The sequence below is a fragment of the Somniosus microcephalus genome, chromosome 11 (genome assembly GCF_052327205.1).
Source record: "Somniosus microcephalus isolate GS21.2 chromosome 11, FLI_Smic_1.0, whole genome shotgun sequence".
Taxonomy (NCBI): Eukaryota; Metazoa; Chordata; class Chondrichthyes; order Squaliformes; family Somniosidae; genus Somniosus; species Somniosus microcephalus.
This window is the reverse complement of record NC_140997.1, coordinates 11139629-11153771: the sequence shown is the minus strand read 5'-3', so window position 1 is coordinate 11153771 and position 14143 is coordinate 11139629. Positions and strand designations below refer to the sequence as shown.

Genomic DNA, 14143 nt, shown 5'->3' with positions numbered 1-14143 from the left:
ATTCTCTCCCTAAACCTCTCGCCTCTCTACCTCTTTTTCCTCCTTTTAAGACGCTCCTTAAACCCTACCTCTTTAACCAAGCTTGTGGTCATCTGCCCTAATATTTCCTTAAGTGGCTTGGTGTTAAGTTTTGTTTGATAACACTCCTGTGAAGTGCCTTGGGACATTTTACTACATTAAAGGTGCTATATAAATATAATTTTGTATATCAATACAATTGTTGTTGCTTGTAAGAGACCTATTTGAAATTAACTTCCTTGTGCTCCTATGGCACAGACTATCCACAATGCAGCACAAATTAATATTAAACCAGGGGTTCGCACTCAGGATTCAAGCATGGTTGTTATGGAATTTGAAATACTGGGGCAGTAGGAGTGCCCTTCTGGGATTGTAGCTGAACTATTGTGTCAGATTAGATAAGATTTAATGTAACTCTAATTTACAGTTCTTCAGAGCACTGACACTGGGTGCCAATAAGAGAAAGTGTTCCACCTATTCCCTGCCGTGGACACTCACTTTGCATGTGAAGGTTCACCAGAAAAAATATACATTAAAAAGAAAAGTAATTTTTATTCCTCCGCTCTTGTCTTTGGTGACTCATTGCCATATATTAGTCTAGCTTGGGAGAGGGTGAATGGTGCCTTTCCATTCCTTTGCCAAATCTGGTATTTGACCATCTGAAGATTTTGGATTTTCCTTGCTGCAACAAAGTGTCTGGCTCCTGTTTGACAGCTTGAGTGTGACCTCCTGTCCAGTTGCTTTATGCCATAGGACTTTGGAACTCCTTCTCATTCAAATTGATGACATCAAGCAGCTTTATAGGCCTGAGTGCATATTTTAAATCTTATTTTCCAATTTGTTATGCTGCTTGATGCTAGTCAATGGACCGCATCGCATACTTCCTGGGTTGAAACCTCAGCTGTGCTCTTGGCATCATCTCTCCAGTCCGCATGGGTTGAATAACTAATACAAAAAGGGAGCTGTACAATTGGACAATTTTCAGTTGCAGATTCAGGATTTCGAACTTTTTAACTTTTAGAAAATGAAAGCATTGTCCAATTGTTTAATAAAAGGCACACTGTTGAATCAGAAGTTATTGAAAGCATGCAGAATTGTCACGTTCATCAGAATGTGGAAAAGTTAAGGTTACATAGTTGTAATGCTATAAGCTGCCTTCTCTTCTGATGAAAGGGTGAGAAAGAATGGGGAACACACCTAATGGATCTTCCTGTTCCCTGCACCAACAATGCCAGTCTCCCATGTACTGTTGTGACTTGGGAGAGGGTGAAGGATCGATTTCCAGTCCTATACCAAATCTGGTGTGTGACTAGCTGAAGGTTTGTGTACCCTTCCTGCAAGAAACTGCCTGACCTCTGTTTTGCAGGTTGGTTGTGAACACCTATCTTGTTTCCTGGCATAGAAATTTTGAGTTCATTACTCAAGTTTGTTACATGAGAAGATTTTATAGGCTTTGAATGTAAACTTTAAATTGTATGTAAAGTATACATTCTTGGTTCCTTTTTTTTCTCCTCATTAATATGTTGCCTCTTGGTGATATAATCTGCATGCATGGGCCAGCTTCCATATGTAAGTTGATGGCACCCAGCTCTTCTACTTCACCACTTCCCTTGACTCCATGATTGCCCCTGTCCTGTCAGACTGCGTATCTGATGATATCATAGATGAGTCAGAATTTCCTCCAGTTGAACATCGGGAAGATTAAAACCCTTGATTAAAAACTCTACTCCACCCCTTTCCTGGCCACGTGCTCAGGCTAAAAAAGACTTTGAAATTTTGTTACCATGTTTGACCTAGAGCTGTGCTTCAAACCCCATATTTTATCCATCATCCTACTGTTTACTTCTACCTCCTCAACATTCCCCATACCTGTCCCATTGCTGCTGAAATCTTACACGTGCTTCGTCATTTCTAGACAACTTCTCTAAAGTCGGCCTCCTATCCTTTAAACCGTAAATTCCAACTTATCCAAATCTCAGCCGCCAGTCCTGCTTGTCCGGCATCTCCATCCTCGCTGACCTATATTTAGCTCCTAGCTCACAAGTGTGTTAAATTTAAAATCCCTGTCCTTGTCCTTAATTTCCTTGTTGTCCTCACCCCACCCCATCTATGCAACTTGTGCCAGTCATGTGCTGAGACATTTTCTACATTAAAAGACATGATCTAAATGCCTCTCTGTGTTTTTGTTGTAATGGTCTGTAATCCATTGATTGTGAATCTGATACCACCATCTTGTTGTACACTCCTATGCGACCCAAGTAAAAATTATGCCGCATCCCAAGAAAAAAAAGGTCAATCCATAGAAAATGTATTAGCTGCGAAGGCTGTAGAAATTAAATACTTTTTAATTTTTAAATCAATATCTTGCGCAGAACAGGAAGTGATATCTGAATGAAAAACATTGCTCACAATTTACAAGAAAGCAATTTTTTTCAGTATAAATTTAGTTTCATAGAGTTTTAAATATTCAGTTCAGTAATTTTGTATCCATTTATATAATGGCGAAATCGGTCCTTTTTTATAAGAAGAATTTGGGTTCAGCACCTTTTTAAGGAATGCAGCTGTTTCTTGGAATAGCTCTCTCCAATTTGTTTTTATTTCTTATTTCTAATCTGCAATTGCAGCAATGGGAAGAAAAGTGAAGTAAGTGCAGCTGCAGCAAGTTACAGATATTGGCAAATTATTTTTACACCAATGACGTAGAGAAAGACTTATTTAAAAGCCATTGTCTCCCTGTTGTAATTTTACATCTGCTCTCTGCATCAGATTAATTCTGCGAATTGAAATTAAATTTTGAATTGGGCCATTTAACATAATTACACCTGAATCATTCCATACACAATAGAAGGTAGGATTAGAGATTTAGAATTATTTTTTTCAAACAGTGGCTGAATGAATGTTTGATCAAGAATGATGGGAGAGATGGGTGCAATCTGAAATGTCTGTTTCCTACAATGGCAATGGATGCTTACTTACAAATAGATGCATTTAAAAAAAATAAGACCTGCTACATGGAACATTGATTATTTCTGTTAAATCAATCAGTGCTAAACTAATTGACAATATTGGGTAAAGGAGACAGAAAAGTACTGTATAAACCTGTAGAGCACATGGGAATGCACAGCAGCTCAATCAGTAGCTAGAACGAAAGGCAGATTAGTGATTTGGGTAGGACACTTCAGAATAAAAGCAGTCTTTTGGGCTAATTCTAATATATGTTAAAGATTTGCTCTTTGCCTGGCTATTTGTGTTTGGTTTCTGTACTGTAAAATAATTGTATACATCATCAGCTGATTTATCACTCTAACCTCAAAATGATTACATTAGTGCCACTAATACTTCAGTGTAGATATAATTCTATTACAATATGGAGTGCACTGCTGTTTATGTCTACCATGATAGCTGCTGTCAGCAGTACAAATTAACCAAAGTTACATACAGTTTCTGTGGAATTCACTGTGTAGGTTTTAAAAACAAATGAATACATGAATGATTTTGAGAGATCAATCTAATGCTGGGGTTTGTCTGGCAGTTATATACCACTCTAGTTTTTCTCCTCTAAGTTTTGGGATCTATTGAATGTCTGATTAGTCTGGGTATTTATATGGAATTGAAAAACAGCATTCCCCCCCCCCCCCCCCGCCAAATCACCTGTTCCCCTTGGGAGACAAGACCAGGGATATAATGTTGCAAAGTACAGGAAACTCTTTTAACCGGCACCTAAATATCCGAAAATCTCTCTTAACCGGCAAAATTCAGGAGTAGGTTCAGGTAAGTTTTACTATATATTTGTGGCCGTGTAACCGGGGTTCCTGCACCTGTGGCCATGCAACAGGAATTCCTGGATCTGTGGCCATGTAACCGGGACTCCTGCACAAGTGCCGTGTAACCGGGGCTCCTGCACTTGTGGCCGTGCAACCGGGGTTCCTGCACCTGTGGCCATGCAACAGGAATTCCTGGATCTGTGGCCGTGTAACTGGGACTCCTGCACAAGTGCCGTGTAACCAGGGCTCCTGCACTTGTGGCCGTGTACGGGGTTCTCGTACCTTGGTAAGTATACCTCTCTGTAATCTGGACTTTTTGATCAACCGGCACCACGCCGGTCCTGTCGGTGCCGGATAAAAAAGAGTTTCCTGTACCCTTTTTAGCCACAAGGAAATACTGTAATTGGGGTAATGGTCTGGCATAGACGGAAGTATGCAACAGATGCAATTGTGTATGTTTATTTTGCAGAGGGTGAATGAAGTGATGTTTGCAAGGTAGTGCCAGTTGAGTCCAAAAGCCAGGGTCCAGGAGATGTTTGTGGAAATGCTGTAACTGTACAGCGGTTTGTGGAAGTTGCGCATTGTTGAAGAATTTTAATTGTATTTGATGCTGGTGGGGCCCCAGTTACACCAGAGTATAATTTCAGTCTATAATATGGGGTGCACATCCATAGCAAAGGTGAACAACTAGTTCTTCTGGGTTGAAGTGACAACCCATTAGAAGGATGTTAACTGACGTAAAGAACGCTATCCGCCACAATAAAACAGACCGCCTTCCCTTCAGGAGGATGAGAGAGTGGAAGGTAATGAGAGAGATAGGAGATGGAGATTTAGGTCTTTTTGTTGTCTTAGTATATAGTTACAAGTATTTGTAGTATCTTTGTAATTCATTGCTGATTTTTTTGCAATGTCAGTAAATTTGGCCTTTCATTTCATATCAATTGTTTATGACTAAAGGGTGTTCCATCCCTGCTTATTTTCAGCCAATTGACAAAAATGCCCTCTGCTCTGATAACCTTGAAAGGCTGCTTCAAGGTCCTGTAATGACCAAACTATTTCAGATTCACTTTTAAATAAAATATATATATCAACTGTAAAATAAAAATAGTATTCTAAAATTAACCTGATTGCACTATTTTTAACATAAACTTCAAAGTTTTCTGGGGAGGAGGAGGAAAGTGAAATATCCCTCCCCATCAAGAAAGCAGGTGTTAGCAGTAACCAGGAGATGGAATGTGTACAATCTTAAATTTGCTGCTTCTGTCTCTGGTAACGATGAATGCGGGAAAAGCTTCTAAAGACTTTCTCTTTAGACTAATAAATGAAACATGTAAAAGGTACAGGGGCATGCCAGTCAAAAATGTGGGAGTTTTGATCTCTGCAAACCATTTATGCTTTACTTTTGAGGTTTCTGATGTCACATCCATCCATCAAGTGCCTTAATAACTTGTCATACACTTCAAATCATCATTTATTCTCCATTGTAGTTTCTTTTAACTTCGCAGAGCAGCAATGTCGCTGGTTGTACCTGTCATGTGATGTAATGTACAAAGTAAATATGTTGTAACCTCTACAGTACCCTCCCGATGTGTCATGACCACAGCCACTGCTGACATTAGGTTGCTACTGGTAGGCTTTAGAACACTAATTATTCCTAACTAGAAGTAAGTCCCGGTAGAATGGAATGACATTTAGTTGAAGTGAGGTAAGGGTTTCAACATAATGCAGAGTTTAGGATGAGGTTCATTAATGGATTAAATTTTTCTCATCTAAAAGTGTTCTACTGTTGTAACTCACACCAATCTAACTATTTTATATCTGTGTGCATATATTGGGCCGGCTTCCTGCATGCGAATGCCTCCGATCTGGAAAAATCTACGCACTTACCCGCTGGCTCCGTAGGTCCCGACACTACCGATCCTGGGCCTCTCCTGGTGCGCGCGCGCAGTGGCCCAGGTATCCCAGGAGCGCAGGCGATTCACAAGCGTCCCTGGGATCATGTGGGCCATGGGGAACCAATCAAAGAAGGGAGTCTCCCTTCACACTTTTGACCGGTCTCTCCGCATATATCTGTCAAAAAGTATGAATGGGGATCACTCAAAAAACACACTAAAACATTAAATACATTTTTTAAAATCACGTATTTAAAATTAGCTAAAATTACATTAAATTAAATATTTTAAACAAATTAAATTTTTTGAGAAAAATAAGTGAAGTTTTACGGGGCTAAAAATAAACTTACCTTTTTAAAAGTATTTAAAAATTATAAATGAATTTTTAATAACTTTTAAAAACTCTCTTGTTGGTGAAAACCAGGCGTAAGATTTTTAAAGGTTTTCAGCGGGCAGAGGTTGTGCAGAAAGCGGAACTCTCCACCTGCAGAGAACCTTCTCCCGGGCAGGCGGATGATCTTGACAAATCAGAAGTGCCGGTTTTCAGCGCATGCGCTTCACATGCCTGAAACTGGCACTTGCGAGGCCCCATGGGTGTGTACACACCCGTGGGGGTCGGAAAATACAGGCCATTATGTTTTTTCTACATAGTAAGTCCAAGTAGTATATTGCTAGTACTTATAAATCATACAGCACAGGAGGTCATTTGGCCCATCGCGCCTGTACCAACCCTTTGAAAGAGCTATCCAATTAGTCCCACTCCACCTGCTTTTTCCTCATAGACCTGCAGTTTCTTCCTTTTCAACCATATCTCCAATTCCCTTTTGAAAGTTACTATTGAATCTGCTTCCACCGCCTTTTCCAGCAGTACATTCCAGACATCGTAACTCGCTGTGTAAAGAAATTTCTCCTCATCTCCCCTCTGGTTCCTTTGCCAATTATCTTCAATCTTTGTCCTCTGGTAGTTTGTTACATTAGCTTTAGCTGTGCTATATTTATTTCCTAACTGAGAGCTGGCAGGTGACCTGCTCTGGCATATGACCATGCTTTTCTTGATTTGGCCATAATGGGTGTGAGACTAGGGTGCGGTAACTCGGTCACTGATTTTATTAAAGTTGATTTCCTTCTCTTCCCCCACCCATTTTCCCTGGGAAAGTCTTTGTTTTTCTACCTCTTTTGGGGATTGTTTAAACCTGGCATGAATGGTGGCCAGAGGGTAAACAAAACCAAGTGCATGCTCTTTTACCCATAAGTTCACACCCAACTTACCTAAAAACCGAGGAACTTTGGTGCAGCTTGGCAAGAGCCAAGGCAAGAAATCTGGCCGAGTCCTGAAGGACATAGCTGCCAGACTGGGCCTGAGGCATTTGGTGAAAGAACCAACACGAGGGAAAACCTTACTTGACCTCGTCCTCACCAAACTGCCTGTCGCAGATGCATCTGTCCATGACAGCATTGGTAGCAGTGACCACCGCACAGTCCTTGTGGAGATGAAGTCCCGTCTTCACACTGAGGACTGCCTCCATCGTGTTGTGTGGCACTACCACTGTGCTAAATGGGATAGATTCATAACAGATCAAGCGGCTCAAAACTGGGCATCTATGAGGCACTGTGAGCCATCAGTAGCAGCAGAATTGTATTGCACCACAATCTGTAACCTGGCATATCCCTCAATCTACCATTACCATCAAGCCAGGTGACCAACCCTGGTTCAATGATGGTGCAGAAGAGCATGCCAGGAGCAGCACCAAGCGTACCCTAAAATGCGGTGCCAACCTGGGGAAGCTGCAACACAGGATTTACATGCATGCTAATCAAAGCTCTGCAGTCCTGCCACATCCATTCGGGATGAGGAGGCTCCATGAATAGCCCCATCCTCAATGATGGTGGAGGCCAGCCCGCGAGTGCAAAAGACAAGGCTAAAGCGTTTGCAACCATCTTCGGCCAGAAGAACCGAGTGGATGATCCATATCGGCCTCCTCCTGAGGTCCCCACCATCAGACAAGCCAATTCGATTCACTCCACGTGATATCAAGAAACGGCTGAGCGCACTGGATACAACAAAGGCTATGGGCCCTGACAACATCCTGGCTGTCGTGCTGAAGACTTGTGTTCCAGAACTAGCTGTGCCTCCAGCCAAGCTGTTCCAGTACAGCTACAACACTGGCATCTATCTGACAATGTGGAAAACTGCCCAGGTATGTCCTGTCCACAAAAAGCAGGACAAATCCAATCCGACCAATTACCGCCCCATCAGTCTACTGTCAGTCATCAGCAAAATGATGGAAGCTGTTGTCGACAGTGCTATCAAGCGGCACGTACTCACCAATAACCTGCTCACTGATGTTCAGTTTGGGTTCTGCCAGGACCACTCGGCTCCAGACCTCATTACAGCCTTGGCCCAAACATGGACAAAAGAGCTGAATTCCAGAGGTGAGGTGAGAGTGACTGCCCTTGACATCAAGGCAGCATTTGACCGAGTGTGGCATCAAGGAGTCCGAGTAAAATTGAAGTCAATAGGAATCGGGGGGGGGGGTGGGGGGGGGGGGGGGAATTCTCCACTGGCTGGAGTCATACCTAGCACAAAGGAAGATGGTTGTGGTTGTTGGAGGTCAATCATCTCATCCCCAGGACATCGCTGCAGGAGTTCCACAGGGCAGTGTCCTTGGCCCAATCATCTTTAGCTGCTTCATCAATGACCTTCTCTCGATCATAAGGTCAGAAGTGGGGATGTTCACTGATGATTGCATAGTGTTCAGTTCCATTCGCAATTCCTCAGATAATGAGGCAGTTCATGCCCGCATGCAGCGAGACCTGGACGACATTCAGGCTTGGGCTGATAAGTGGCTAGTAACATTCGCGCCACACAAGTGCCAGGCAATGACTATCTCCAACAAGCGAGAGTCTAACCACCTCCCCTTGACATTCAATGGCATTACCATCGCCGAATCCCCCACCATCAACATCCTGGCGGGGTGTGGGGGCTGGGGGTGGTCACCAGTAATCAGAAACGTAACTGGACCAGCCACACACACAATGTGGCAACAAGAGCAGGTCAGAGGCTGGGTATTGTGCGGCAAGTGTCTCACCTCCTGATTCCCCAAAGCCTTTCCACCAAGAGCAAGCTCAAAGGGCCGAATGGCTTACTCCTGCTCCTATGTTTCTATCTACAAGGCAGAAGTATGGAGGGTGATGGAATAATCTCCACTTAGCTGGATGAATGCAGCCCCAACAGCACTCAAGAAGCTCGACACCATCCAGGACTACAGGGACTAAGCAGCCCGCTTGATTGGCACCTCATCTACCACTTTAAACATTCACTCCCTCCACCACCGGCGCATCGTTGCTGCAATTTGTACCATCTACAAGGTGCACTGCAGCTCTCGCCAAGGCTTCTTCGACAGCACCTCCCAAACCTGCGACCTCTACTACCTAGATGGACAAGGGCAGCAGGCGCATGGGAACACCATCACCTGCAAGTTCCCCTCCAAATCACACACAGTCCTGACTTGGAAATATATCACCGTTCCTTCATCGCCACTGGACCAAAATCCTGGAACTCCCTCGCTAACAGCACTCTGGAAATACCTTCACCACAAGGACTGCAGCGGTTCAAGAAGGCGGCTCACCAGTACCTTCTCGAGGGCAATTAGGGATGGGCAATAAATGCTGGCCTTGCCAGCAACGCTCACATCCCAGGATCGAAAAAAAAATCGCTCTGCAACTGAAAGCTCAGAGTGACCATTTTGTGTCATTCTCTTCCTCAGATTAAATGTTTTGGCTCCTATATTCTCCATCCGGAAGCCTGGTCAAGAAAAGACCAGAATCACCCAATCAACGAAAGTGTTTCTTGACTTGGAATTTAACTTTCTGGCCAAGTTGGCTATCTGCTCAGCCTGAAAATGAATACTGAGATTAATGGATCTGTATTAAAAGTCTAATTAGAATATCCACCAGGAATTCTTTGAATAATTACTATGAATATTAAACACAATCTCAATTTAACCAGCCTTTTGTGTCGCTGGTTGTGAGTTATGAAGTCAGTTTACTTAATCGATTATTTATGGCAACCATCTAATCCTTGCTGAGCAACTGCTTAATTTTTTGGTGTACTTTTAATCTTCATTAAGCTACAGTAATTTTATGTAATTTTTATTCATAGATTGTCACCAAAGCAGTGACGTTTTATTGATTAGGTAAGGAGTGAAGTGGCAGTGCACATCTAAATACAGGTTAATGCTGTCTTGGAGACTTTCTGTGCAGACCTGTACATAGGTTTATGTAGGTGAAGCAGGAAGGTGTTGCTGCCATAAAAATAGAAACTGCTAAAATACTCAGGTCAGGTAGCATCTGCGGAGCGAGAAACCGTGTTAATGGCCGGGAATTTACGGTCGGGATGATGGCAATCTAGCAACGTTTGCCGTCATTTCGCCTTTGAAACTGACCGCAATTTCGAGATTTGGCGCATACGGAAATCTCGAAGTTACGGTCAGTCATTGACAGCTCCGAAACAGGCTGCGCTGTGCCAGCCCCTCTACTACCACAGAGCCGGCAATCTGTGTAAAATCAGCAAAATCATTGAAACTGACACAAACTTCAGCTCTTCCGCAGTAAGTACGCTGTTAAATTCCCCACTAAAAGTTAGACTCAAAGGTGTAACTGGGGTTTTAACAGCGTATTGGCTGCTAAACTAATGTTAAGGGCCTGGAAAATTAATTTTAATTTTTGTGCAGTGTGAATTTTGTCTACTTTAATTAAAATTAAGAAACTTTTCAAAAATGTTTTTTAAAGTCTGCCCATCTTTATTTCACGTTTGCCTTTTCCCCATGTGAGAGCCCCAATCTTGTTTTGCTCTCTCTAACTACTTTAAAAAGTTAGAATTTTAAGAGCTTACTCATTTTGCTTGTTCACTGTCTGAGAATTCTGCCTTTTGGTTAGCTGCTTAGACAGCCTGTTGACGTCACAGCAGTTCGCACAAGGGAATCTTCACTGCAGTCCGTTGAGTTGAATTGAAGGTCTCGACACAGGGATTGAGAGATCCTTGTGCTGAACGTACTTCGGGGCCAGCAGTGAATGCCTTTGCTTCAGGACCTGCTGAGTATTTCTAGCATTCCCCCCCCTTATTTCAGCTTGCCAGCATCCGCAGTATTTTGCTTTTGGATAGGTGTTGCTGCCAATTTTGTTTGGTTCAAAAAAAATGACCAAATGTATGATACAAACAATACTGGTAAGCTGAGAGAGATGAGTGTGAGGTCCTGATTCTATTTTTGTGCCTGTTGTGGATTTGAGCCTTTGGACAGCAGGAGAGTTTGGTAACTTGCCAAAGAAAGCTGACCTCACACCATGAAAATAAATTAAGATGGGCAGATGAACAGGATGTAAGCCACTTGCTATGAAGTGGGTGTCTCATCAGGGAGATGGGCGCAAGTGCTAATTAAAGGGAACTTGCTTATATGGACATGTGCAAATAAGACTGGGTTAATAAGCAGATCTGCATGGAATAAAAAGATCTTGCTTGCCCACAAGGCAGTTTGAAACTTCAACACTAAGAATGATGGCTTGTGGGCTGAGCTTATTAGATGTGGCATTGTTTAACTGAAAACTTAGTTTGCTAATTTGTGCAGTGATCAGCAACTTCCTCCATCCTTAATAACAAAAAAGACCAGTGTCCTCGAACTTCACACAAACCGAATGGCCTACTCCTGCTCCTATCTTCTATGTTTCTATGTTTATGGTATAGCGCATATTGCTGATAGGCTCCCATTCTAATGGAGAAGTCAAGTAATGTATCTTTTATATAAGAGCTTCTATACAGAAACTCAGTTTTATTCTGTGTTTGCACAGCTGATTGGAAGTTTAAAAAAAATTCTATTGCTTAGAGAAAAAAAACTCGCTCAGAATAAAAGCTCTTCCTACTCTAAAGCTGACCTATAAACTGTCCTGGCCAACATTCTTCCCTCCACCAACACCATGAAAAATCCCATATCTAATTGGTCATGCATGTCATTGATGTTTATGGGATCTTAATTAAATGCTGAGTATGCCAAATAAAAGTGACTATCATGCAAAAAGTTAATTTGAATGTTTCTCAGGCATGCTAAAGTGGCGTATAAATGCAAATCTGTTTTCTTTCTTGAAAGATGTGTTTTTCTTTCATTTGTTATAATATGCTCCCTGAAAATGCTTTGCTATAATTTCCTTGTAATCCCTTTGGTCGTTGTGTTTGCCTACAAAACAACATTGATTACAGTTTAAAGTAATTAATTGGCTGCGAAGCACTCCGCCGGATCCTGAGGGTGGATTGACTTTCATTTTCTTAATTTCTCTCCATTTGTTATCTAAATCTATTTTCCCAGCTTCCACTCCCCCTGCCCCGCCTCCGATATGACTGGGGCCACAGTGGGTCAGCTCACTATTCTTTCACTTGTATTTCTTTCCAGCCCAGCTCAGTGGAAGCCAGCGTCCTATGCCAAATGTGTTTGAGGTAGCCTTCATCCAATTACAACTGGGTCTGGTAGACTTGCGGTATATAATTGTCCTTAAGTGGCATTAAATTGGGAATCTCATTTGAGGACAAAAGAATGGAGAGTTTGGGAAATGAAAGTTATACGAAGCTAAGGTACATTGTTGGGGCAGAACAGAGAGTTTTACTCTGCAGGTAGCAGTTGTGTCATGGTTGGGAGTGCTTGATGCTGACACAAACGTTCAGTTTCTAAAAGCTAGTATCACTCACTTTGAGTATAAATTATAATGCAGTTCCATTTCTTTGAAAGTTACTACATTATTGACTACCAGTGTTTTTTATCATTGTTATGCCATATTTATTCCAATGTTGGGAGGACTCGTAAAAATCAACATTTCATTGTGCAGTACACACGTCTGCTGCATATATGACAAATAAAATTGAATTAAATTGAAAACCAGTCCATTTTCCACTGGGGCTGTATCTCTAAATGTGTTTCCTCTGCATTCCAGTGACACTAGAAGTAACAACTTTTCTGATTTAAACATCTGTTTCGCGATTCATGCTATTGCCACGCTCGTGACAATATTGATAATGATCCACAGGAGCAGTTAATTAGTCTTTCTAGCTACACTTGGAATGGGTTGTTAATTTTTTTTACAATGTTTTTATGCATGCCTCTTCACTTGACTCCAGAGATATTAGTGGCGACAGATGTGGCTCTGACAGGGTGGATAGCACATTCAGATCACCAGTTATGTCAAGATTGTTGGTCATGGCAGGAAAAGAAACACTGCGTTGATGTCTTAGTGTTACAGTTCACAAGACGCTAGAACGTCTGAGTACGCACTTCAGTGTAAAACTGTCGAAGTTTAAACCCCAAAATGATCTACCTAAACAAATTGGTCATTGATGTTTTGCAAGTCTATCTGTGATTTGAAGTACTGAGATAGAAGAATGTTTTTGTATTCATTTAATCAAATCAGTTGGAACTATATTTTACCGTGGGTGTTTGTAGGTAAAATCAATGGGCATCGATTTCAGACAGTTACCATCCCTGTGTGCATAGTGAGAAATTCCTTAAAATTTCATTTCCACAAATCGATTTAATAATAAGAGAGCATCCATTTAAAAAAAACTTACCCTGCAGCAAGCATTGCTCTGGTGTAAATTTATAGGCATTCTGGATAGTGAGGCCACATTCATTGTTTACTGAGTGGAGAAAGATTGTAAAATTATTGAATTTTTGTGGTGCAAAGAACTTTATAGAATGGACCTCGCTGTAGCAAAAATCCCTCGAGTTCCAACAAACAAAAATGTGCCATGCATCTCATTTTATCTAGTTGAGTTTCTTTAGGCATGTTACCCATTCATTCAAGCTAACATTAGGTGGAGGAGGTGACAATGAGAAGCAAATAATCCACTCACATTTTCCAGTCCCTTTATAGTGAGGGGCGGGATGGGTACAGATTTCACCGCAAATGGAACCAGATTGTTGAAAGAGAAATGATTCCTCACTTCCCTAACGATGGTATGGTAATGCTGGAGCCCTGCCTTCCCAAAGGGGAAAGGCGGCATGATAATAGGATGGATGCTGTTCGGTCTATAATTTGGAGGTTGAAGGAGTGATGGGATGGTTTGGCATAGAAGCTTTTTAAATTGCCAATTAGAGATGTTACAGAAGGCAAGGGAGTTAACAACAGCTTTTGAGTTTCCAAAATATTGATTTTTATTCTAACCTGTCACTGAATCAGTTTAACTGAAGAGAAACTTTTGAGGTAAGAGATTTTGTGCCAGGAAGAAATGGAGCATGCAACGCTTTAGAGAGTTCAAGGTTTTGTATCAGCAGTAAAGACAACAGTTGTTGGAGATTTTAGTGCAGGAAAGTTAATGTGACTAAGTAAGGAGGTGAAAAGGCTGGCTTTAAAGATATTGTATTAAGCATGGTATAAAGTATTGCACTGAAGTGTCAGCCTAGATTATGTGCTCAAAACTCTGGCATGGAG

At 41.8% G+C, this 14143-nt stretch overlaps 2 protein-coding genes and 1 long non-coding RNA gene across 6 annotated transcripts in view; 1 reads left to right on the top strand and 2 right to left on the bottom strand.

Annotated features, from left to right (window-relative positions):
- The window catches only part of LOC147110319 (uncharacterized), a 61042-nt gene extending 55208 nt beyond the window's left edge, over positions 1–5834 (bottom strand). Inside the window, exon 1 of the long non-coding RNA XR_015079895.1 lies at positions 5670–5834. This is a non-coding gene — a long non-coding RNA (uncharacterized LOC147110319). The remainder of the gene's footprint in view (positions 1–5669) is intronic.
- The window catches only part of LOC147110317 (mitotic spindle assembly checkpoint protein MAD1-like), a 998542-nt gene that overhangs the window by 655539 nt on the left and 328860 nt on the right, over positions 1–14143 (bottom strand). The gene's annotated exons all lie outside the window — the stretch shown is intronic.
- Positions 1–14143, top strand: part of LOC147110318 (mitotic spindle assembly checkpoint protein MAD1-like) — a 362457-nt gene that overhangs the window by 130582 nt on the left and 217732 nt on the right. The gene's annotated exons all lie outside the window — the stretch shown is intronic.